Here is a 26,131-nt window from a genome sequence, read left to right as displayed (position 1 = left end):
TTACGACAGACAAAATAGCTGATCTGAAAGGTACACCATCTACATGCCACTATACATCATGTACTATGTTACAACCCTAGATAAAGCCGACGAGGAAAGGCATTACATCGATCACCGAAAGCTATTTTTTTATGTAGCAAAGGTGGTCAAGTGGTCTAGGTCGCTGGATACGGTGCAGGCGGTGCTGCCACGATGTCACAGACGCAAGGGTTCGAATCCTGCTGAGGGAAGAACAAAAATTTGCTAACGCAAATGTAGTAGTCATTTTTACGTCTCTTTAAATAATAGACAAAATATCTTAATGATGTGGTTTAAATTAATTGTATTTATTATAAAAGTTTGCATCATGAATTTTGAAAAAAGAATATAATTATTTATTTGCAAATATACACTTTACTCTTTATAGTGATTTCATGAATATTCAGAAGGGTTCGTTTACTTAAAATATCGTATTTGATTGGTTATTGTGATTTCGTGGTCAATTTAGATTGCTTTTTATTGACCCAGGTAGATTTGAACGAGAATTTGAAAATGGCAGTCACATGAATTGTGTGTCCCGATTTATATTCACCTGTATACTTTATAGTTATTGTTTTCATTTATTGTGGACACAACAAATTTACTGATTGATGTAAGTTAACTTTTTTGTTATAGTCATGAATAATATTTTCACATGTAAATGATAAATTTAGCAAAGTTTCTATTGTCTGACTTCGTTCTCCTCGTAAAGTTTGTTTGTTACATTAGTATGCTAGGTACCCGAGACAATTTTATTTAGCTTTGTGCTACATATTTTTTATTATCTACCGTTAATTTGTCAGCTAGAATATAGAATAAGGTAATTTGCATAGCTATTTGATTATTGACACAGATAATTGATGTTTCATAAATGGCGGCATATCAAACAAAATAAGGAAAAGTGTTAATGTTGATATTCATTAGTAGACTTATATTATACACTGTAATGATAGAAGTATAGCTATGAATGAACTTGAGATATTTTGTCAGATTGTATATTTTAATATCTTACGAGTTCGAATGTTTATGATTACATTTTGGTTTTAGGACTCTATTGATGTAGTAATATGCAGAGTATGCAGAGTATGTAATTTGTATGCTGTGCCTATTTCCTTGCCAGTAAAACTCACTCCACAAGTAGTAAGAGTCAATTTATTTTAATTATGTAATGTTGTAAACAAAACGTCATAGATTATGCCCCTTTAGATGTGCGATTTTAAGCATATCTAAAAAATTGACTTACTTTATAAAAATAATATTTACAACTTAATGATTGTTCTAATGTAATAGTATGACAAGAACGAATGTAATCTTATGTTCTAATTATTTTAATGTTATATACGCAGTTTTAACTTTAACTTTGTACCGTACGAATAGTATACCAGTAAAAATTAAAAACCAATTGTTCAGAGAACAATTGAAGGTCTTTCCACTTCTTACGATTCATTTAGATATGAAAATTAATAAAGATAAAAAAAAATTTAGATATGAAAATATTAAAATACTGTTTAAAATGTCATATACAGTGTCAAATGATACCTTAATGTACGCTGATTCCAAAAATATATGGTTTCTAAACAATTTTGCTGAAATAAGGGAGATAATTTGATACTTCCGGTCTGAAAAATGTCACTTCTGATATTATTTGATAGTTTACTTGACACTAATTCCAAAAATATATGGTTCTATATACTTTAACATCAATTAAGTACAAAACAAAGCTACTTCCGGTTTACACAAAGTCATTTCCGGTTGGACTTTCAAGGTCATGTAAATTTCAACCAAATGAAAAAAGTCCCAAGGCTTTATCGTGTTTAAATATGAAGTTAAAGCAAAGGTCAAAATCTAGAACGTCAAATTCAACTTTAACCTTGAGCTCTATTTCAAGGTCATAAACCAAGGACCTTAAATCAAATTACCCTAGGTCTTTATTATACTTGGTAAATGAGTTATACCACCATACATGTAATTTTAAATATAAAAATGGAGAAAACTCCCCTTTACGATCAACGTACCCTTGTAATCAAAATTTACGTGTTACGACATGTCGCAAGTAACAATTTATTAAAATTAATTTGTCGATATCTTATACGGTTCTTGAAAATAAGTGAAAATAAGCTAAAATCTAAATTTTGAATATAACCTTGACCTTTGACCTTGACCTAATTTTTATTTTTTTGGACTAAGGACCTCAAACCCAAAGATCCTGGTCTTTATCGCTTATGGTGTACCAGTTAGAAATGCATATCACTTATATCAAATACATAAGGGGAAATAACTTTCATATGGAGTCTCTGGAGAGCTTCGGTCCAAATGGCCAACCTAATCCTAAAGATATAACGAGCAATTTGGTAAAATAAATTTGTCATAATCTTTTACGGTTGCGAAGGAGTAGTGGCCACAAGAAAAACAGTGTTTGGGGAGACAACTCTTACAACATAAAGTGTTCGGTTAAGCAGTGTCAGTTTCAAAAGCGTATAAATTGTACGATATCATATTCCAAAAATATAAGCGACATCTAATAAAACAACAATACTACGCAAGAAAAAAAAATTAGGCGGAAGAAAAAAAAAAAATTAAAAACCAATTGTTCAGAGAACAATTGAAGGTCTTTCCACCCATAAAGATCTATTTTGATATGAAAATATTAAAATTTGGTTTAAAATGTCATTTCCAGCGTCAATTGATAGCTTATTGTACGCTGATTCCAAAAAATATGGTTTCTATACATTTTTTTTTAAATAAGGGAGATCATTTGTCACTTCCGGTTTGAAAAATGTTACTTCCAGTATAATTTGAATGTTTACTTGACACTGATTCCAAAAACATATGGTTCTATATACTTTTATATTAAATAAGTACAAAAAATAGCTACTTCCGGTTTACACAAGGTCACTTCCGGTTGGATTTTTCAAGGTCAAATGGCTTGCAACCTAATGCAAAAAGTCCCATGGCTTTATCATGTATACATATGAGGTAAAAGCAAATGTCAAAATCTAGAACGTCAAATTTACCTATGACCTTGAGCTCATTTTCAAGGTCATAAACCAAGGACCTCAAATCAAAAGACCCTAGGTCTTAGTTATATATGGTTAATGAGTTATATCACCATACGCGTATTTTTAAATACAAGAGGGGAGAAAATTCTAATTTAATGTTAGCCCACCCTTAAAACCAAAATTTATGTGTTACAACATGTCGCAACTAACAATTAAGTAATAATATGTTGTCGATATCTTATACGATTTTTGAAAAGAAGTGAAAATAAGCCAAAATCAAAATTTTGAATATGACCTTGACCTTTGACCTTGACCTAATTTTCATTTTTTTTTACCAAGGACCTCAAATCAAAAGATCCTAGGTCTCTATCACTTATGGTTTAAAAGATAGAAATGCATATCACTTATATCAAATACACAAGGGGAAATAACTCTCATATGGAGTGTTCATATCGCTTCGGTCAAAATAGGACAAATCATGCTAAGGATATAACGACCAAATTTTATAAAAAAAAAATGTCGCTTTCTTTTACGGTTACGGAGGAGATGTAGTCACAAGGAAAACAGTGTTCAGGGAGATAAATCTTACAAAGAAAATTGTTCTGCTTAGTATGGGTGAAAATAAAAAGCGCATAAACTGTATGATACTATATAAGAAATATCTTAGCGACATATTGCGAAACAAAAATTTTACGCGAGAACAAAATTTTGCGGAAGAAAATAATAATAATCAGAACAAATACAATAGGTCTTTCCACAGAAAAGTGGAAAGACCTAATTAAATAAAACCTAAATATTTAGCTTATACTCGTTCAAAAACTAAGATGACTGAATCCGCGGTTGGTGAGAATAGTAATTTCTAATATTCTGATAAAATTTAAAAAAAATGAATTTAGTTTAACTTTTGAATGTATTTAAAACTTTTAAAGGCATTGTATTTGAACATTTCCCTGATATAATGAAGTAGTATTTGATGTATAGGAATGGACTAAAATACTGGCTGTAAAATAAAATTTAGTTGTAACTCAAATTTTGAATTTATTGATTGGAACTGTAAATAAACAAAAAGATAATTTCTCAATAAAAAATTACATGATTTACATTCATACTCACAATCAGAAAACATTTCTTATCATTTCATTGTACTGTTGTGTCATCTAATACACAATCTATTATATTTTCCAAAATTATAAGAAAGTCCTTACATCACTAAAACTAATCCATAAATGAAATGCCTAAAAAGGAAGTCACGCATTAATTACAAACATTGCACTGACATGACTCTTCATGATAAGTACTCGCTAACGCTAAGTATATGTACGGACGAGCGTTAGCGAGTATTTATCATGAAGTAAGGGATTATCATTCTCTTACAAACTTACAATATTGTAAAGTGCTCAAGGCTCAAATGATCACTTGATTGGTTGTATTCAAGAATTAGTTTCATTGTCAGTACAATGTTTCTAATTAATGCATAACTTCCTTTTTAGGCATTCCATTTATGGATTAGTTTTAGTGATGTCAGGACTTTCTTATAATTTGGGAAATATAAAAGAAAATGCGTTATTGACATTAGGTGACACAACAGTACAAAGAAAAGGTAGGAATTGTACATGTTTACTGATTGTGAGCATGAATATAAATCATTTAATATTTTAGTGAGGAATTATCCTTTCTTATTTACAGTTTAAATCAATAAATACATTTCTGTTACAACTTATTATATTTCACAGCCAATATTTTGGTCCGGCTTTTAAATCAAATTACTTTTTCATTATGTCAGGGGGGTTTTCAAATAAAATGACTTTAAAAGTTTTAAATATATTCAAAACTTAGATTATTAATTCCTGTTTTATTTCATTTTATCGGCATATTGGAAATAACAATTCTTCCCAACTGCTGGTCCAGTAATCAGATTTTGGAAAGCTAAAGATTTAGGTTATTATTTTGTTTTAAAACTTTTTTTTCTTTTTTTTTGCATTACTTTGATATTGTTACATTTTTTAGTAGTTTGAAGTTATTAATATTTTCATAATAACATTAAAGGTACCAATTTTACTGCACCAGTAAACTTCAACTTATTTTGATTTTTTTGTTTGTTTCAAAATTCAACTTTTATAGCCAGTTTCAATTACTGTGCGATACATCCTTTCAATCTGATAAATGTGATTCAGGGCAGTTGTAACTCATTCATAGAAACTCTTTGTTTTGAACTGTAAGTAGGCCTCAACAGTAGGATAATCCCTTATTAAGAACATGATTTACATTCATTCTTCACAATTAAGAAACACCAAATCCTACAATTTCATTGGTCGAGAGCACTTTGCTATATTCTAATGTGTAATTTTATATACCTGTGTTTTATAAAACAGAACTGTTATGTACGAATGTGATATTGTTATTTCAGAGTTTATTTTAAACTGGTATTAAATCATCAGAACCTTAGACCTGAGTTTGTTGTTATTGACATCACAAATGACCCGGTTACAAATAGGCGCTGACGTAGTTTATGGATTGATGGCACAGTCAACTCAGATTAGAGTTACCGATATTTGTGTGCAGTGGGATTTCCAGTGAACGAAAACAAAAGAAAATTCACTCTTCTTATGATAGAGTCGAGAAAGTCAATAATAAAACAATACCGGTGACGATACTGATCAAAAGTTATTTTTAAATGATAATTGTACATTCTAAAGAAATTATTTGTTAAACTGTGTTATTAAAAATTTACATGAAAATACACGATGTTTTATGTTCAGTATTTATCGAGATAATTACTTTTGAAGCTTGTAAAACTGAAATTTAAAAACTGCCAATCTTTGCTGCATATTGATAAAAAAAATTGGAAAAAATCATGAACATACAAAATCGAAAGTTCTTTCGCGTCACCAATTTTCTGAGTGTTCCAAAAATTCCTTAGCATGTTACAATTTCCCAAACTATGCTTATTTTTACACTCCTTAAGTTATCGAGCACACCGGTCTGCTCTTGTCACATGTACATACAATAGAGAACTATTGTCTTTTCGTCAATATAAACATTTAAAAGTATTTCTGTGCAGGTTAAAAAATTAAAGATAACCTTTTTTTTTTATAAAGTAGGTATCTTTCTACTATTTTGTATACAATTTTAAGAAAAGGTCGTCTCGAATTTTGTAAGGTTTTTGCGGTCTTTTCGATCTATTCACATTCAATGTTTACATCGAGATAAGGTCTGTTTGATTTTGCTTAGTAACTTAATTTCAAAAGTGTCAATCTTTGCTGCATATCAATCGATTCCTTTGGAATTTTTTTCCTGACTTTCTCTTATCTAGCTATACATATGTACGAAAAATTAGCATGTTCCAGAGAGGAATACAGACAGTAAAAAAATAAATTAAAGTTTGTACTTCAGGAATTTGCATAGCAACATTTTAAACCAGTTTTACACCGAGCTTCTATAGCCTGCTGTACTCGTCATTTGCTACTTAAGAGGGGAAATGATAACATTGAGAGGAAGGTTTGTTTTTATTTCAATTTATTTCTTTTTTCACTATTTACCAGAACGTTTTTCCGTGAATTCATAATTGATAGCGTCCTTGCTAAAATGGAACAAACATTGAGAAGATCTAGTTGCCAGTGTTTACAGGGGAGGTAATATTTTGTCACTAGATTTCCCACTGTGTGTGTGTTCAGTGACCATCGAGGCAGACGACCGATGAGACCACGTGGTGTGTATGTTTATCAACAAAACGCAGACGTCCAAAGATGCACGTGCTAATGTTTATAGCCATTGATGTCCACATGTGTTTATTTACATTAACATTTACCTTTTCCAGTTTTGAAGATTTGTGAAATCGGAAGTTACTTTTAGTAACTTAGACTTTTTGATTTTCCGAATTGAAAAAAGTACTTTTGTCGTTTGAATTACTTCATATTATTGTGATTTGAATTGGAATTGTAATTTAGTTTTTTAAGGTAGGCTTTTTACTTACATATATATCATAATTGTATACTGAAATAGTTTGCTTACAAACTTTGAAAATTTTCTTTTACACCTACATTAATTTGTTTACATAAAGGAAACTTAAGATAGCATATATTGGTCGATTAATATATTGCATTGTAACACCAACACTTACTTACTACAGCAACACACATTGATTGATAGATAGCATACATACATGTAGTGTTATTGGTATACCACCGTTCAACTTGAACTTAGTTACACTTAATCATTTTTACACATTGACATTGTTCATTCATACATACACTTTTGGACTTTGAAAAAAAATTTTGGCGTCCTACATATTGACATTTTCACACTGGAACATTTTACATAAGCACACTGAAAAAAAGTTTTTTCATTGCACATTATCATCATTTGATGATTGATTGTTTATATGAAAGTGCAGACGTACTTGCTTAATTCATTGACATTTCTTTTACACATTAAAAGTACATTTTTATACACAAAGCAACACTATCGTATACAGTTATAGTATAAAGTACATTTACTCTGTGTTGAAATTGACACAGCTTGAAAAAATCTATAGTATGATTAAATAGATTTGAAACAAGTGACAGTTTAAGGTGCACTCATTTGCATATGATGTACAATCATTTTAATATTTGGTAATATTTATTAACCAATACACACCCATGTGTATTTGATATTTTGTTCGTGTATTTTAGTTATTGTAGAATTGAGTATTGGTTATTGATTAAAATTTTTCCATTTTGATCTATTGTGATTATGATACTCTAGTGTGGTGGAAATGTAGTTAATAGTTGTATATAAGAGAATTATAACATTTTTTTGTTTGTTTTTGAAACACCTAAATAGACATATAGATAATTTTGTTTTTCTGTTTTGTCGTTGAATATAAGGGAAGGTTGTATACACAGTTGGCACTAATTTATTAAGTTAGGTTACTACATTCTTCCAATCTATCATGGAACAGTATGGTCCAAAGAAGAAACGCCATCGTCGTAGACAGCGACTCTACTGGGGCAACTACTTTGACAACCAAGCCGATCAAAACTACTCACCTGCTCCCACTCCTATTCCATCACTAAGATATCCTATCGTATGTTATCAATGCGGAGGACTTAACCACATAGCCATTTGTTACCGTGTACGACTAGACCATTCACGACAAGCTTACAACTTCTAGAAGATCAACGCTGAGGATAGAACATGTGCATACCAACAGCAACAGTCAACACGAGATGTCACTGATCAACTACTAGGCAAACCCAATGAAGTCACTGTCAAGATAAATGGTATCCAAACTACAGCACTATTAGACACAGGTTCCACAGTGAGCACCGTCAGCGAATCCTTTCATCGAATGTGCTGATGGAGAGAACCTACCATATCATGGCTACACCACTGTCGACTTAGAGTTACCTGGAGCATCACCATCAGATATACCACAACATTGCCTACTACTTGTAGTCCCTGATAGCACCTACAACAAGAGTGTACCTTTGCTACTTGTTACCAACGTATTGAATAGAGCAATGGATAATGTAAAACAACGGTTTGGTAATCGATTTCTGCAAAACGCCAATTTGTTCACTCCATGCTATATGACGTTTCGGTGCCTTTTACTTAGAGAGAAAGAACTCAACAAGAGAATCAAAAGATTAGCACTGTTCAAATGCGCAGAGGGAAAGACTCTTCGTATTCCACCGAATAGATATATCATGTTTCAAGGTTATATGGACCATGAATTGCCGTACAACCCTGTATGTGGAATACCTCAGCCAACACACAAGGCAGCAGTACCTAAAGACTTAGACATTGCTCCAACACTTGTCAACTATGAATACAGACACAACAGATTAGTACCTGAACACATCAGTAACAACGAGAACCATAATTGTTTCACCTAACGCTATCCTTTGTGAGCTGCAACCTGTCTCAATTGCTAATATAGATATACCAGATGATACAGATTATGATGTATTGAACGATGTCAACTTACCAACATACTTATTGAGCAATGAACAGTTAGAAAATCTACTTTGACAGTACAGAGATGTATTTAGTATTTCAGACACCGACATTGGCCACACAGATGCAGTTCGTCATAGAATTGATCTACTGATGATACGTACACCGTTCAAGCAGAGACATCGGTGTATATCACCAGCATTGTTTGCTGAAGTTCGTACACATCTACAACAACTACTCACAGCTGGAATAATACGACGCTCACACTCACCTTGGTCATCTAATGTGGTGCTTTGTCGAAAGAAGGATAGGAAACTCAGAATGTGTATTGATTACAAATAACTTAATCAACGGTCCGTGAAAGATTCCTACGCTTTACCACGCAGCGAAGAGATACTAGACGCTCTAGGAGGTACTAGTAACAGGTTGTATACAGTACTTGATATGAAGAGCGGGTACAATCAGGTAGAGGTAGAAGAGTCCCACAAGCAGAGAACAGCTTTCACTGTCAGCCCGATAGGATTTTACGAATTTAACCGCCTTCCGTTTGGACTAGTCAACAGCCCAGCAACATATCAGAGGCTAATGGAAGAGATCCTAGAAGACCTCTATCTTGACATATGCTTCATCTATCTGGACGATCTTATCATATTCTCCGATACGTACGAGGAACATCTTGAACGATTAGAGAAAGTACTGAAGAGGTTAAGAGAAAGCGGAAATAAACTATAACCAAAGAAATGCTGTTTCCTTCAATAGAAAGTCAAATATATTTGTCACATCGTCTCCAAAGATACCATAAAACCAGATCCTGCAAAGATAGACAAATTAACAAACTGGCCAAGTCCGACAACACCAGAAGAAGTTCGTCGCTTCCTTGGTTTTGTAGGATACTACCGGAAGTTTGTCAAAGATTTTTCGAAAATACCCAGACCACTCACCGACTTAATGCCTCATGCCTCCACCGAGATCCAAACAGTCAATCATGAATATGGGGAGATTTTCAAGAAAAGGCTTTAACACTTAAATTAAAACAGCACTAGCTTCACCACCTCTACTTGGTTTTCCACGATACAATAAACAGTTTGAGTTACACACCGATGCATCCATGCAAGGCTTATGAGCTGTATTATATTAAGTACAGGACAACAAGAAGCGTGTCATAGCTTTGACAGTAGAGGGCTCAGTAAGACCGAGCGAAACTACCCAGTGCACAAGTTCGAATTTTTGGCATTAAAATGGGCTGTCACCGAGAAATTCCACGACTACTTGTATGGAAACACCTTTACAGTACTGACAGACAACAATCCTCTAACGTACATGCTAACATCAGCCAAATTAGATGCAACTGGTCACCGTTGGATTGCAGCATTAGCATCATACAACTTTAACATCATCTAAAGACCAGGTTCCAAAAATGCCGATGCTGATTCTTTATCAAGATTGCCTGAGTTACTTGAACGTACACCATCCAACTTAGCTGCTACTTCTGTAAGAGCCATCTGCAATCTACAGCATACTCAACCTTTCGTAAATAGTCTGTCACTGAATACTACTGCACTCGTAGATGATACATCCTTTACCAGCACAACACTTGGTTGACATTAAATCAGAACAAAAGAGTGATTACAGCATGAAAGAATGGATTTACTGGGTATCCGAACACCGAAAGCCAACAAAAGAACAACGAGAAAGATCACCAGAGAATACATGGTTCATCAATAACTTCGCCAAGTTGCAACTGAAAGATGGAGTATTGTTCAGAGAAGCTACATTAGATTGCCAACCAGTTAAACAGCTTGTTTTACCAGAAACTTGCGTTCCGAAAGTACTGAAAGCACTTCACGATGACATGGGCCACCAATGACGAGATAAGACACTGTCACTTATACGAGATAGATTTGTATGATATGGGATGACCAGAGATGTAGATCAGTGGATTATGCAATGCAATAGATGCATAAGACGAAAAAACCAACTAGAGGGCCCACTAGTTAACATTGAAACATACCAACCACTTGAACTACCGTATAGCGGGTTATTTTCGCGGGGTGTTTATTTTCGCTTATTTTGGCGGATAAACGAAAATCGCGAAAATAAATTCCGCGAAAATTTATGCATACGTTTGGTAGTTTCGAAGTTAACATGGTGAAAGGATTTTGTAAACGATCTAGTTTTCCCTGTTGGCAGGTCAATAACGGTATATGTTAGTTTTAACAAGATAAATGCCAAAGGGCATTGTACATTAATGTATTTTATAAAATGACTGTCAGGTGTGTATACCCTTATTAATAAGTGTCAATTAGAATAAGAGTGTAAGGTACTCTAATCAGGTAATTACCCCATATTAATTAGTGTCAAACTATATAAGAGTTGTAAACACTCAAGATAATTTTGTAACCTAATTAGTAAGTACATCAAAGGTCCGGTTAAATCTAATCAATCGTAAAATTTACAAGACGTTTGAATACCTGTAACAAATAATTATCTAAGTTAGTGGTATTCTAATGATTAACTGTATCAGAAACTAATCAATAAATAAGAGGTAATTTCGATAAAAAAAATTATTAATCAACCATAACAATAGACACTTGTTTGTCAAGTTTTACAACTTTTTAACTGCAACAATTTCAGTATCCACCAAAATATTTAATTGTGATTTAAGAATCCACCAAAATAAAAACCGCCAAAATTTTTCGTATACTTTGTTGCCCCCAAATCGCGAAATTTTACACCCGCGAAAATAACCCGCTACACGGTAGTATACTTGGATTATTTGTCACTGGAAAGATCCAAAGGAGGTTTTGAGAATGTTCTTGTCATCACCGATCACTTTACCCGGTATACCTTGGAATCAGATAGCAAAGACAACAGCAGAAACTTTTTTCAACTATTTCGTAGTACACGACCTTCCAAAACGAATACACAGCGACCAAGGTGCAAACTTTGAATCCAAGATAATTAAAGAAAGAACTATGTAATATCACTCGCATGGAGAAATCACGTACTACACCTTACCATCCTGTGGGCAACGGGAATACTGAGCGTTTCAATCGAACTTTACTGAGTATGTTAGGTACACCGGAAACAACGCAGAAAAAAGATTGGAAAGCACACATAGCTGGATTGGTCCACGCCTACAACTGCACCAGACAGACAACTACTAGATACTCACCTTACTTCCTTATGTTTTGGAGAGAGCCAAGACTACCGATTGAGATCGCCTTCAACCTTCCTGATAATGAACAAAAGCAACCAGTGACGATTACATTGAAACCGTACATAAAAGATTGAAAGAGGCATACCAGTTGTCATCAAACACTCAAATATAGGGAATGACAGACAGAAGTACAATTATAACAGGAAAGCTAGAGGAGAAATCTTACAAACCGGCGACAGAGTCCTAGTTAAGATATTGGCCTATGACGGGAAACACAAACTAGCTGACAAGTGGGAAGAAGATCCATACCAGATTGTTAATCAGTCTAACAAAGAGATACCTGTGTATGTGGTCCAGAAAGAAGACGGAACTGAAAGAAAGAAGACACTTCATTGCAATCATCTACTTCCGATTGGATTTCTGCCAAAGACTGACGAGTCTGAGATAACTTCTGCACCTAGACAGAAGCGAAAGCCTAAAAAGTTTGGACGACCACCGACGAAGTCTGTTGGGGACAGCATTGAAAAGATGACTGCATCGGAATCAGATGAGGAGTCGGAGCAGAAGTATTGGATTATGGTGACAGGAAGGAGTACACCGGGCAACACTGGCAGTGAAGCAGATATGGTGCAAAGACCTGAGATATATGATGTAACTATCAGCAACACTGGTGACGACCATGCATGATGCCGTTGGTAGTAGCCAGGTTAATGGTTTAGCAGACGACGCTTTACCTTCAGACATTGAAATTGCTGGAGAACCAACCCCTGGAACAGAGGATGTTGAACCTGCAGCGACTGGTCAGGATATTGAAGCTGACGCTTTAGAACCAGATAATGGCAGTGCGTTGACGGATGATCTATCTCTAGGTGAAATGGCAGATGAACCAACAGATAATGAAACTCCAACAGTACAACCGGTTATAGAAAGAAGACGTAGATATTTACCTACACCACCACGTCAAATACCAGAAACCACGACATTAGCTAGACCTCAGAGGAATAGACAACCACCGAAGTACCTGCAGGATTATGTTACAACAGCAAAGCAGGCCACCACTAAACCAGATTGGATGGAAAAAGTACATTGGTTGGAAAGTCAGGCCATTTAGAGGACAAGAGATTGAACTGTCAAGGGCGATCATCAAGATTATTCAGAACAGTTGCTAATGTAAACAGCTTGACGGGAACGACAAGTTTCCAAAATAGGGGGAGAAAGACCAAATGACATGGAAGTCATTTTCTTCAACAGAGGGGAGAATGTAGTAGTGTCATGTTTACGTCTCTTTAAATAATAGTAAAAATATCTTTATTAAATACTTTAAATTAATTGTGTGTATTTATTATAAAACTTTACATCTTGAATTTTGAGAAAGGAATATAATTATTTATTTGCAAATATACACTTTACTTTTTATAGTGATTTCATGAATATTCAGAAGGGTTCGTTTACTTAAAATATCGTATTTGATTGGTTATTGTGATTTCGTGGTCAATTTAGATTGCTTTGTATTGACCCAGGTAGATTTGAACGGGAACTTGAAAATGGCAGTCACATAAATTGTGTGTCCCGATTTATGTTCACCTGTATACTTTATAGTTATTGTTTTCATTTATTGTGGAGACAAAAAATTTACTGATTGATGTAAGTTAACTTTTTTGTTATATAATTAATATTTTCACATGTAAATGATAAATTTAAGAAAGTTTCTATTGTCTGACTTCGTTCTCCTCGTAAAGTTTGTTTGTTACATTAGTATGATAGATGTACCCGAGAATATTTCATTTAGCTTTGTGCTACATATTTTTTAATGCCTACCGTTTATTTGTCACGAAAGAATATAGGATAAGATAATTTGCATAGCTATTTGATTATTGACACAGATAATTCAGTGATATTTCATAAATGGCGGCATATCAAACAAAATAAGGAAAAGTGTTAATGTTGATATTCATTAGTAGACTTATATTATACACTGTAATGATAGAAGTATAACTATGAATGAATTTGAGATATTTTGTCAGATTATATATTTTAATATCTTACGAGTCCGAATGTTTATGATTATATTTTGGTTTTAGGACTCTATTGATGTAGTAATATGCAGAGTATGTAAATTGTATGCTGTGCCTATTTCCTTGCCAGTAAAACTCACTCCACAAGTGGTAAGAGTTAAATTTATTCAAATTATGTAATGTTGTAAACAAAACGTTATGGATACGTCCCTTTGGATGTGCGGTTTTAAGCATATGTAAAATATTGACTTGATAAGTCTTTATAAAAATAATATTTACAACTTTTAAAATTATTGTTGTAATATAATAGTATGATAAGAACAAATAATATCTTATATTCTTATTATTTTAATGTTATTTATGCAGTTTTAACTTTAATTTTGTACCGTACGAATAGTAAACCAGTAAAAATTATATAGTACACAATTTATTAACAAGGGTTACATTCTTGTGTAGTGTACCACAATGTGTTATGAAAGTACACGTGAAATCTGATATTACGTAGTGAATACATTATACACATCGTAGTGTAGTATACAGTAATAAAGAGTATGGTATTTTACTATTACAAATTGTTATATTGTGTAATTTAATATACTTGTGTTTTATAAAACAGAACTGTTATTTACGAATGTGATATTGTATTTCAGAGTTTATTTTAAACTGGTATTAAATCATCAGAACCCTAGAACTGAGTTTGTTGTTATTGACATCGCAAACGAACCTGTTACACAAATTTGAAGATCTAACATTGTTGGGCTAAATTTGAGACGAATTATATATATATGGTGTTAGCCCTGTATAACCACGTGTTATCCGATGGAGAATGTCTGTCATAAAGTTGTCACATGTTTAGACGTGTATGATAAAATTAAAAATTTGATGTGGCGGCATGGTAATTAACTTCATCATCCTTTACGACAGACAAAATAGCTAATCTGAAAGGTACACTATCTACTTGCCACTATACACCATGTACTGTGTTACAACCCTTGATAAAGCCGACGAGGAAAGGCATTACATCGACCACCGAAAGCTATATTTTTATGTAGCATAGGTGACCGAGTGGTCTAGGAAGCTGGACACGGTGCAAGCGGTGTTGCCACGATGTCACAGACGCAAGGGTTCGAATCCCGCTGAGGGAAGAACAAAAATTTGGTAACGCAAATTTGCAGATCTAACATTTTGGGCTAAATTTGAAACAAATTATATATATATGGTGTTAGCCCTGTATAACCACGTGTTATCCAATGGAGAATGTCTGTCATAAAGTTGTCACATGGTTAGACGTGTATATATATATGTATATATATATAAAATGTTTCAGTTACAAGTTTTACAAGATATCATAGTAAAATGTCGCAACCCTAGCTTTTACCATAATTCTCTTGATTTGTTTCTGTAATATATATCTATATAAGTTTATAAAACATTAAATGTGGGTGATTAGTTTTCAATTTTATAAAAAAAAGTAGTGTTTAAATGTCTAACCTTTGTTTTGGATTCAGGAAATGGTGTGTGTCCCAAACATGATGTAGGGTGTAAACCGGAAACTACTCTCTCACGTGACTTTAAAACCTACATTAAATGTTAACCTTTCTTAAATGTTACCAGAATAAATAAAATATTACATTACGGTTCTATTGAGGAAATAACAGTATATAGCAACATTTGACCTTAAAACTTCTTATGTCGATTTTCTTCTCTTTTGTCTTATAATTTTTAATATTGTATATTTGTTTTGCTTGATTTCCAAAAATTACATGATTCTTTTGTTGCTCAATTTAACTATTGATACTAACACTTTATAGCGTATAGGTTTCGTGTGTCCGATGCGCGCTTTTCTTACCTTCATCAGAAACGCTCAAACCTGAACATTTGAAAGCAAGCAATGAATAAATACGTAGAAACATTATGAGCTAGTTAACCAAAAGGTCCTACAATGAATTGCCAAATTATTTAAGGTTAACTTTCGCTGAGGAAATTTGAACCTTAGTTTCTAAAAATTTCTTAATTATTCAACGGGGTATTTTATGATTGTAGGTTATAAATCATGTCAGTATAGAATTAATGACTACTGAGCTAACGATACATCGGAACTAATAGTCCACCAGAAGCGGTTTCGACCCAGTTAAGATAATAACACTTTATAAATTTCGTTCGTCCGAAGTGCATTCGTCAGCATAGCTCAAATTTAAACATTTGAACGCCAGGTTTGTATGAATATGTAGAAACGTTAAGAGTTATATGACCAAAGGGACCTAAAATAAAAGCCAAATTTATCTAGGGTCAACATTGCCTGAGGCAGTTAAACCTTAGTATCTAAATATGTTTGGATTTTTAAAATTAATTTATAAACGGGATCTTTTAGAATAGTATGTTATGACTACTGAGTTGATGATACCATCGGGGACTTATAGTCAACTAGCAACAGTATTGACCCAGTACTAGTAAATGAAAATAACAAATATGCAACAAACTTATCAAACAAACTTATCAAACAAATAAATGATTTAAAATGCACAAAAAGACATGAAATTTTGGATACGAAATTGCATTCTGCTACCTTGATATTTTTTCAATTGCTGTTGCACTGAAATGTATGAATTCCTGTTCAATCTATTGGTTCAACATGTGTTTTTTCAAATGTTTTAAAAGTTATTGTCTTCTTATACATTTCTAGAATGACCAATGCTTAAAGAGAGGCGAACGATATCAAATGGCAACCAACTCACAATAGGGACGTAAAATACGATGCCTCGTTTAGCGGGTAGCACCTCTCATTGCACGTTAGGAACAGGAACATTTGCAAAAACTCTTTGATGGATCTGTAGGTTGCTAAAGGCAAACAATAGATTTCATCATTGAATTAAAAAAAGAATCATTAGTAATCAGTATCACAGTTTAAACTTGGTCACTTGTTTTCCAATCCTAATAAAACTGTCATACTGTAATGTTTACGTTATTATTTTCAAAATAAAATATTGTTTACACTAACTTGGTCATACTAAACTAATGACTGAAAATCATGATCAGAGATCATCACGCAAATATGAATGTAAACTAAAAGAATACATAGTTTAGAAAATTCCATTTATCATAGATAAAGAGACATGTACTTTCTGATTATGTCTTGAATGTAATTCATATCTCCTTTTTAGCTCACCAGGCCCAAAAGACCAAAGGAGCTTTTTTCATCACTTGGCGTCCGTCGTCCATCGTCGTCCGTCGTCGTCAGTTACCTTTTACAAAAATCTTCTCCTCTGAAACTACTGGGGCCAATTTAACAAAATCATCATTGGGGTATCTAGTTTCAAAAATGTGTCCGATGACCCCGCCTGCCAACCAAGATGGCCGACATGGCTAAAAATAGATCATAGGGGTAAAATGCAAGGTTTGTCTATTATTTTGAAAACCGTTATAAATAGAGGAAATCTGACGGGGAGCTGAAATGTTCAGAATGTTGAGTTCTACCAATTGTCCATATTCGTCAAAACTGTCAGACGACTTCTTATAGGAGTTATTGCCCTTTAATGACAAATTTTACCATTTTTTTTTCATTTTTGCCTATTATCTTGAAAAGTATAATAGAAAGAGAGAAACTTTAAATTGCAAAAATAATCAGCAAAACATGTTCTAATATTCTAATAAAATCTAACCAGATATTTAGTATCATGATAACAAGGGTTTAAGAAATAAACCTACTTTAGATAATGATGGTGACTGGGGTATGGAAAATATGGTCAATTTTGGTCTTCTTCCGACAGACATTTAGACACTTGGTTGGTGTCCGTTTGGGTGTGCGAGATGTATGAATTTGCAGCCACGTCAAGTCACAGTGGGGAGGTAAAATACAATGCCTCGTGTAGAGAGTACTACCGCTCTCTTCACTTTAGGAACATTTTCAAAATCTCTTTGGTTGGTCCGTAGTTGGCCATTATTTATTTATTATTATTGTTTTAATTGATAATTTTGTTCTCGTCCTGAACATGCATGAAATATATGCCACTAGATCTATAAAAATTCTTTCCAACTAGATAAAACCAGATAAACGTCATTGAATTTGCTAAGATTAAGACAGAGAATTGTGCAATAGGTAAATTTGATTACATCTAAACACGCGTCTTAATCGTAATAAGAAAAAGCATAACAATAATAAGGTAGAGTACATAAATATGGTAGAGTGATATTACTATTAGTATCAACTCTATCTCAAAAATGTTTTTTCAAGATGAAAACAACCTCTATGGATTAGTGTTAATGAATATAAACGGTAGTGTATACAGCACGCATAAGCGCCAATAAAAAGAGGAGCTAGACACCAGATGTTAACAGGCAGTGCGTGTACAGCGGCTGCATTTGAAAATTACCTGCATTATAGTAAATATTTTATATAAATCACTACTTATTTTCATTATGATCTTTACCTGTTTGGAACTGGAACATTTTTGACCGGGTCGAACGAAGTCGGATGAGTAAAGTTTTCAACCCAGATCCTTGAAAATTCACAAGAAGATTGCACATACATGTATGTTGAAGTTGTGACCTACTGTTATAAAATTTCATTGAGGAATTTGTTCTCATTTTTAACATAGTCATTTTTCAGCAAAATCTATGAAAGAGCGTACAAGTTTTGTGTAATCAACTCCTCCTGCAGTTTTCAATCTAGATACCTGAAATTTCACAGGATGATTGAAAGTATTTTAAAGATATGCACCTGCTGTAATGGAATTGTTCTCATTTTTCCACACTTTGGAACAAAGTAAATGAAACTCTGAAGGAAGAATCATCGCCACATGAAATATCTATCACAAAAATATAAAGCATTACGGACATAAAACACATCATTATTGACAAGAATAATTGCATCTAGTCTTCCTTAGAAGTATAACATATATTGAAAATAGAACTTGAAGTTGTCTAGGCTATCTTTCATTCTTCAGCTACGTTATCAATAAACGGAAAAAAAGAAGTATTGCTCAACTAAACATAATGTGATGTTATTACTAATAGTTCTATAACACTATACAGTAATTTTTTAATAAGTTTTTAAGTATACTAGTGTCAAAGCTGTTTTCTAGCATTTTAAAGGATAAAGAAATATAATCACTCACTAGTCAACCATTTTCTCGGCCAGCAGGTTTGAAATTATAGTACACATGCATTTAATATTTGCTTAGAAACCTTAAACTAATGAGTTCGTAATAACATAAACGGTACACATTTCGACAATAAATGTCTCTTCAGTGATGATCGGGACCAAAATATTTGAATATTCAAAACCTAATGCAAAGTTGAACAGCTGATAAATCCAAAAACAAAGCCTAACAACCCAAACATTTATCCAAACCCGGACAAGGAATCAGTTAAATGTGTTTTCATCATTTTTAAGTAATAAATTAGAAACAACAGTAGTTGAGTGGTTTTCAAATCTCATATATCTATAAAGAAGATACAAAAATATTTTAAGGAATCACAGGAACTCTCCTGCAATACATATATCGCTGTTCGTGCGATTCAAGCTTCAGTCAACATGTAAATATTGAAAATGGGACACAATTGGTGAATTCACAGAACAGATGACTATTCTGGTATTTAAAGATGTAGCAAAGATCCAGATCTAATAAATAATGATTTCCAAATAATGGTATAGTGATTCTTTAGGAAGGAGTTGTAGTATAAGCCCACAATTTTACATTGATTTTCAGCGGGAGGCTTAGACTATGTCAAGCAGGAGTGGGATTTTGGGGACATAATGAGTGCTGTTTTTTTTTCCAATTTCACTCAATCTACCTCGAATTTGGGTTATTGACGGTATTTGAATATGATAAAACATATATATGTTACAATAAGAGACCAAGAGAAAACTGTCTCTATATAATGAAAGGAGGAGAGGTTGGAAATGCACCCGTAAGGTACAAACAAAATTCACTCTCAAAAACATCAAGAGGTAACTGTGGATTTTAAATGCGTTACCTCTTGACTTGCAGGCCAATAATACATCAATGATTTTTAAGCCTTTTTTGACGAAATTGAACCAAACAATAATTTTATCGTGTATGCAATAGTTTATAATAACACTTTTAACCATTAATTTAATATTTGATATGTAAATCGGGAGATTTTAAATTAAAAACGTATTATTGACGGATCCTCATAATTATTTCCTTTTTGTGAGCCTCTGCCATTCTTTCACTGTTCTGTATAGTTTTGACTACGTCACATAGCAACATTCGTCATGATGACGTTATTGAGGTTCCACTTGGGGAAAAAACGTCGTATATACCCCGGCAGTTTCCGGAATATATACTGACATCTCTGTGTTGTTATCCAATCACAAAACTCGACACATTTGTAATCCGTAATATATCTTTATATCGACGAATCTATCCAAGTAGTTAATGTATAATACACATATGTCCACATTTTTCACTGGCTCTGATCTTTTGTAGCTAGGTAACTCTTTATCATTAATCCGCCGTCTCCTTATATTTTTTTATAAACACTATCCGACCAGATACAACGTAATTTAAATTGATAAGGTTAAGGCGGAGAATTGTGTAGGAGATTCAATTGGTGGTATCCTAACATGCGACTCCGTCGTACATGAAAAAAGACATAGAGATGGATATTAAGAAAGTCGTATATTAAGGTAAGATTCCTGATTATTGATATGGAAGCATAAGTAGTATGCGTATAATGTATTTTAAAATGAAAAATACGTCTTTGGATTAAAACATAAAGAGGTAAGGGGCTGCTTTAAGATGTTACCAGGTATCGTCCATATAACAGTTGCAGTTAAAACTATCTGTATTGCAGTAACTAATTTATATAAATTACAAGTGATTTTTATTATTATATCTGTTAGGTATTGGATTTATTGTTTTGTAATTGTTTACTGAGTGATCATTCATTAAAAGAGAGGCGTAATTTCAAGGGATAGTCAACCTCATAATTAAAAAAAAACTGACAAGGCCATGGCAAAAAATCGAAAAACTACGAACAACAGTTCAAAAAAGACAACATAGAATACTAGAGACTGAGCAACACGAACTCCATCAAAAGCCAGGGATGAAATCAGGTACTTTTCTTAAACTACAGCAAAGATAACAAAACCTAAATAACGAAGAAACAAGGACAACATACTGATTTAATCAAATTGGGTGGTTTCAAAGGCGACACATTATAAAAGGGTTCTCCACCAATGGTATTGCAGATACAAAATAAGGAGATGTGGTATGATTGCCAATGATGTATGTCGAAATTTGTATAGCATTATTTTTGTTTCAATATGGATATGTGTTTAAAATATTTGATAGATTGATTTTTCTTATATTTAATTCTCTATCTATTGCTGTACTAAAAGTGCCAATACGGATTAATTTTAAAACCTGTAAAATAAAGAAAAAATAACAGGATTCAACAAAAAATAATGAACACTTCACCAAACCAACAACTAACTGTTACAGTTAACAAGTTAACTGTACTGATTTTACTGCACCAGATGCGTATTTCGACAAGTACTATCTCTACAGTGATGCTCGGGTCCAAAATCTTTGCAAATTCAAAACCCTTATAGAAACGCTGAAATGCTGAAAATACAAAACAAAAAGACCTAAAGTATGGCCAAATCAGGACAAGGAATCAGAGAAGCAAACGACCCTTAAAAAAACCACACACACACATAAACAAAAACAAACCACTTCGAACAGCAAATGGTCCAGATAGCCTGACTTGGTACACGCACAAAGTATAGAAAAGTAAATCTAGACCATGACTTTTTGTAAAAAGGAAACCTTCTGAATAAGAAGATGTACAGTCACAAAATAACATACTAAACAATTTGTAGCTTGATCGTGTATTTATGAGAAATAAAAAATATATATAAATATCAGTCATCAAAGTCTATTCAAATAAAAAAAACTCATAAAGGATACAAAACTTATAATTGGGTACACCAAATCCGCGTTTCGTTTATAAATCAGATGTGAAATATGTTGAAACAATATAAAAACTAGATAGGAATTAGACCAAAGAATTGCATCTTTGTATGATTATCATACATACATCATATTGATTGTGAGCTGAATGAAGGAATAAAGGTGTCCAATTTATAGAAATCATATATCATATTAAATTTTAACATTGTAAAACACGCAAAATATCAATTTTACTTCTTTTGATATTACATTATATTGCAATAATTAAAAGATGGTGTTATAAAGCAAATCATTCATGTGATTGGAAATCTATTTATGGAATTAAAATTTCTTAAAACATATGAAAGCTCTATAGTTTCAAACAAAAAGGAGTAGTGCCAAGGATTATATAAAATTAGGATTGTTTAGAATCTGCTTGTTGTTCAAAATCATTAACACTGTATTTTTAGAAGTAACAAGTAAGTATTTAGTTTACGTAAATTTTATGTAAACATGTTACTGTGAATTTCTATTATTTCGTAATTTCAGTCTTTATATGCAATCGCGTGTTTATTAACCTATGATGTTTACTAAATAGTGTTATATTTCAAACAGTTAAATAGATACGAAATGAAAATTGTGTATCTCCGTTAATGATTTTATCTTGTGAAAACATCTCTTAAATTAACACACGGCAGCTTTTATAGACTCGGTGCAACATAAGGCTTCGTGTATGGTTTAGATAGACGGTAAGTTGACTTATAAGGGTGTATAGTTGACGAATATAGCATTTTTCTCTTTATTCATATCATTCACAACATATGTCTACTTCGGAAATAATGCTGAAGAAGTAACGTAAAAAAGAATGGTGTTGAACTTTTCATTTTTGGATAAACTATCACCATGTGTGGAAAAAAGTTAAAAAAAAAATCCAAATAGGCAGCAAGCAAAGTTTTGTTATTTGTATTTAAATTTTTGTATTGTGTCAATGATAAAAGGATTTAATCTTTACACTGTAGACATAACACATTAACACTTACGGCAGCAGTTACAGGCGAGATACCTGAACTAATTTTTTGGACAAAATAAGGTACGAGCCAAGGCTAAAGAATACTTGGCATGTTACTTCCCGATGGTATAACTAGCCCAGTAGCTATTACTTCGTTACTGTCATGAAAATACGGATGTTTTGTTATTGAAATTTGCTGTTATATACAAAATTTGTGAAATACTTTTAAATGTAGAAATAAATCTCCAACATGCAAAGCTCTGATTTCTTGTCCGGCTTTGGCTATACTTTTTATCCTTTTTTTGGTTTGTAAGTTCTTCAGTTTTTTAATTAGTTTTGGATTTTCAAATTATTTGGCGTCGAGCATCACTAAAGAGACATTTATTGTCGAAATGTGCATCTGTTGCATTAAAATTAATACCGTTAATGATATTACCTAACTTAATATTTTATTTGCGCCAAAAAATGTGTTGGGGTAAGTCCATGGATATTCTTTAATACAAATGACAAGGTCTAAAATGTTGGCTATTTTGATATAATTTGTTGATGTGCAGTAAAGGCAAAACGTTTGAATACTCAAGCAATAGTGCAAGACATTATTGGAAAAAATCAATACTGATATCTTACAATTTCAAAACAATAAAAACATTCATGAGAGGTCTGGTTAATGCATTTTCTTAATATATTTATCAAAAATGTGAAGAAAATGAATCTGTAGAATGCTAGGTTTATAGCGAAGTCTATAATGAAGCCAAATTGTAATCGTTATTTACGGAAATTTTTCCACTGTATATTAAAACTATGTTGAATGTACGCAATTTTACTCTTGGCTTGATAAGAGAATTGAAAATTCAACCATGCAAACATTATTCCAACGCAGCACTTACTAAAGAAGAACCCATGCAATCATATATGCAAACATTTAAGTCTTATATAAATTCCTATAGATCTTCTTTCACTCTACTTGATACCTAATTTTAAATAAATCTCTACAAATGAAGCTCCACTGCAAAATACTACACGAAACCTATAATATTTAAATAACTAACATCTATCTGCAATCGATACAAGGATCCAAACTTCTTGTCGATCTACACAAACTAAGATACTATTTAAATACGATTGTACCAGAGGATTGTAACTATCCATCATGGTATGTTTCAAGGCATATCATCATTTTAGTTGCATGGCGCTTGAATCTAAACATTGGAAGGCCACACCAATTATCAAGTTTAACCAATTATAAACAGTAAACGAGGAGTTATGAATAGTTCCACTTTTTGGCATATTGAAATCTTAATTCAAAAAGTATCATACATCTACAACATAACATCATTCAGATGTGCATTAGAATGTTGGCGCCTGTTAAAACGTATAAACGCGCTGCATTTGTTTGCACCTGTCCTAAGTCAGTACCTGTTGTTCAGTTGTTGTCGTTTGTTGATGTGGTTCATAAGTGTTTCTCGTTTCTCGTTTTTTATATAGATTAGACCGTTAGTTTTCCTGTTTGAATTGTTTTTCACTAGTCATTTTGGGGCCCTTTATAGCTTGCTGTTCGGTGTGAGCCAAGGCTCCGTTTTGAAGGCCGTACTTTGACCTATAATTGTTTACTTTTTACACATTGTGACTCGGATGGAGAGTTGTCTCATTGGCACTCATACCACATCTTCTTATTTCTATATAAGACACTTGTCTTTAGAACTTCATTATTATTATTATTGAATTTTGTCTTACACATTAGCATTAAGCATTCAAACTTCTTACATTTAGTGCAAAACGGCACAAACTGCCAAAATAGCCTAATTTTTAGATTTTGTCATTGATATAAAGATCATATGAGCAACAACTTTTACTAAACGGATATTTTGCTACTTAATCTATTTTACATAGATGTTAATGCGTGTAAAATATCGTTTTAAGTAAGATGTTGCTCTTAAATATTGACCAAAACCCCCTGCCTGAAATTACCTTTTGCGGTCAAATACGTAAATTTAGACATTTTTATGACATCGAATTGACACCACAAGTCCTCTTTTTTCAATGGCGCTTTTGATGACGATAGAAATTGTATACGAAATAAATAAAATTATATCGTATGGAAGGCGATTATAAATAAAAAAATAAAAATAAAAATATAGATCAGTTTAAAAGCATCCGTATTCGAAAATAAAGAATATTTTTTAGAATAGTGTATTGGAAACCGACTGTATCTAATACTATACCAAATAGAATTAAAAAAAAAAGAAAGAGAAGCAATTATGGCTGTGTCTGCTCTCCTGATAAAGGTGACGTCATGTGGAAGTTTTCAAAATTATAGTTCCCAATTATAGTCACATTATAACAGATACAACTGAGTACTATAAACCTGTATTCTAAATATCAAATAAGTATAATATCATGTTTATGTAATAGAAAAACAAAGGATATGGGGTATTCATCCATGAAACAAAATCAGTATATGCATAGCAAAAAAACACACAAAAAGCAAAGAAACAGCGCTTTTGTTGCTGTTCTTCATCTCAAAGTCACAGTGAGGCCTTCAACACGGAGAAAAAAAAACTCTCACCTCACTGCAAGTTACTCACTGTGCCTATATTCAAATATTTTTCCCTGAAATGTAAAACTAATGGAATAGTCTTACATTTTTTGATCATATAATTAATAGAAAGACAGCCAAGATCTTTATATGACTTTCATACATAAATCATTATGGATTTGAAGATGTATTTGGCTTTAGGTCAAGATGTTCTTTTCAAAGTAAAGGATAATCTTATTTCCAATTTTTATATTTCAACGACATGCAAAAGATCCATTCAATGTCGTTTAAATATTAAGTCACATTCCAAATTTATCAATGTAAGGCGATTCATTGCGTAAATCAGTAGACAAAGCAAGGTTTTGTTGCCGTAGAAAATCTTTCTATTTTAGATATGAAACATATGAGAGATGTAATCAGTGCTATAAAGGTGGTGAAATATTATCTAAAGTTACAATTACAGGCAGAACTGCTATACTGAAGCAGGATTAAGGGCAAAACGATAACTTACTATGTAAAACCCTAACTATTTATT

At 32.7% G+C, this 26,131-nt stretch overlaps 1 protein-coding gene and 1 long non-coding RNA gene across 3 annotated transcripts in view; one reads left to right on the top strand and one right to left on the bottom strand.

Moving 5' to 3' along the window:
- The window catches only part of LOC127715077 (uncharacterized), a 42,321-nt gene extending 26,635 nt beyond the window's left edge, over window positions 1-15,686 (bottom strand). The window contains exons 1-2 of one of the 2 annotated variants that reach the window (XM_052221106.1): window positions 15,624-15,686; window positions 8,048-8,469 (exon numbers count right to left, since the gene is read on the bottom strand). The gene's annotated coding sequence lies outside the window, so the exon portion shown is untranslated. The remainder of the gene's footprint in view (window positions 1-8,047; window positions 8,470-15,623) is intronic. The other variant, XM_052221107.1, reaches the window with a different exon arrangement.
- LOC127715140 (uncharacterized) lies at window positions 533-15,569 on the top strand. The gene is made up of 3 exons (XR_007988188.1): window positions 533-631; window positions 14,199-14,282; window positions 14,783-15,569. It is a non-coding gene; the product is annotated as an uncharacterized LOC127715140 (long non-coding RNA).
- Window positions 15,687-26,131: the final 10,445 nt, after the last annotated feature.

The sequence above is a fragment of the Mytilus californianus genome, unplaced genomic scaffold (assembly GCF_021869535.1).
Source record: "Mytilus californianus isolate M0D057914Y unplaced genomic scaffold, xbMytCali1.0.p SCAF_9, whole genome shotgun sequence".
Taxonomy (NCBI): Eukaryota; Metazoa; Mollusca; class Bivalvia; order Mytilida; family Mytilidae; genus Mytilus; species Mytilus californianus.
The sequence above is the reverse complement of the archived record's forward strand: the minus strand, read 5'-3'. Positions and strand labels throughout refer to the sequence as shown.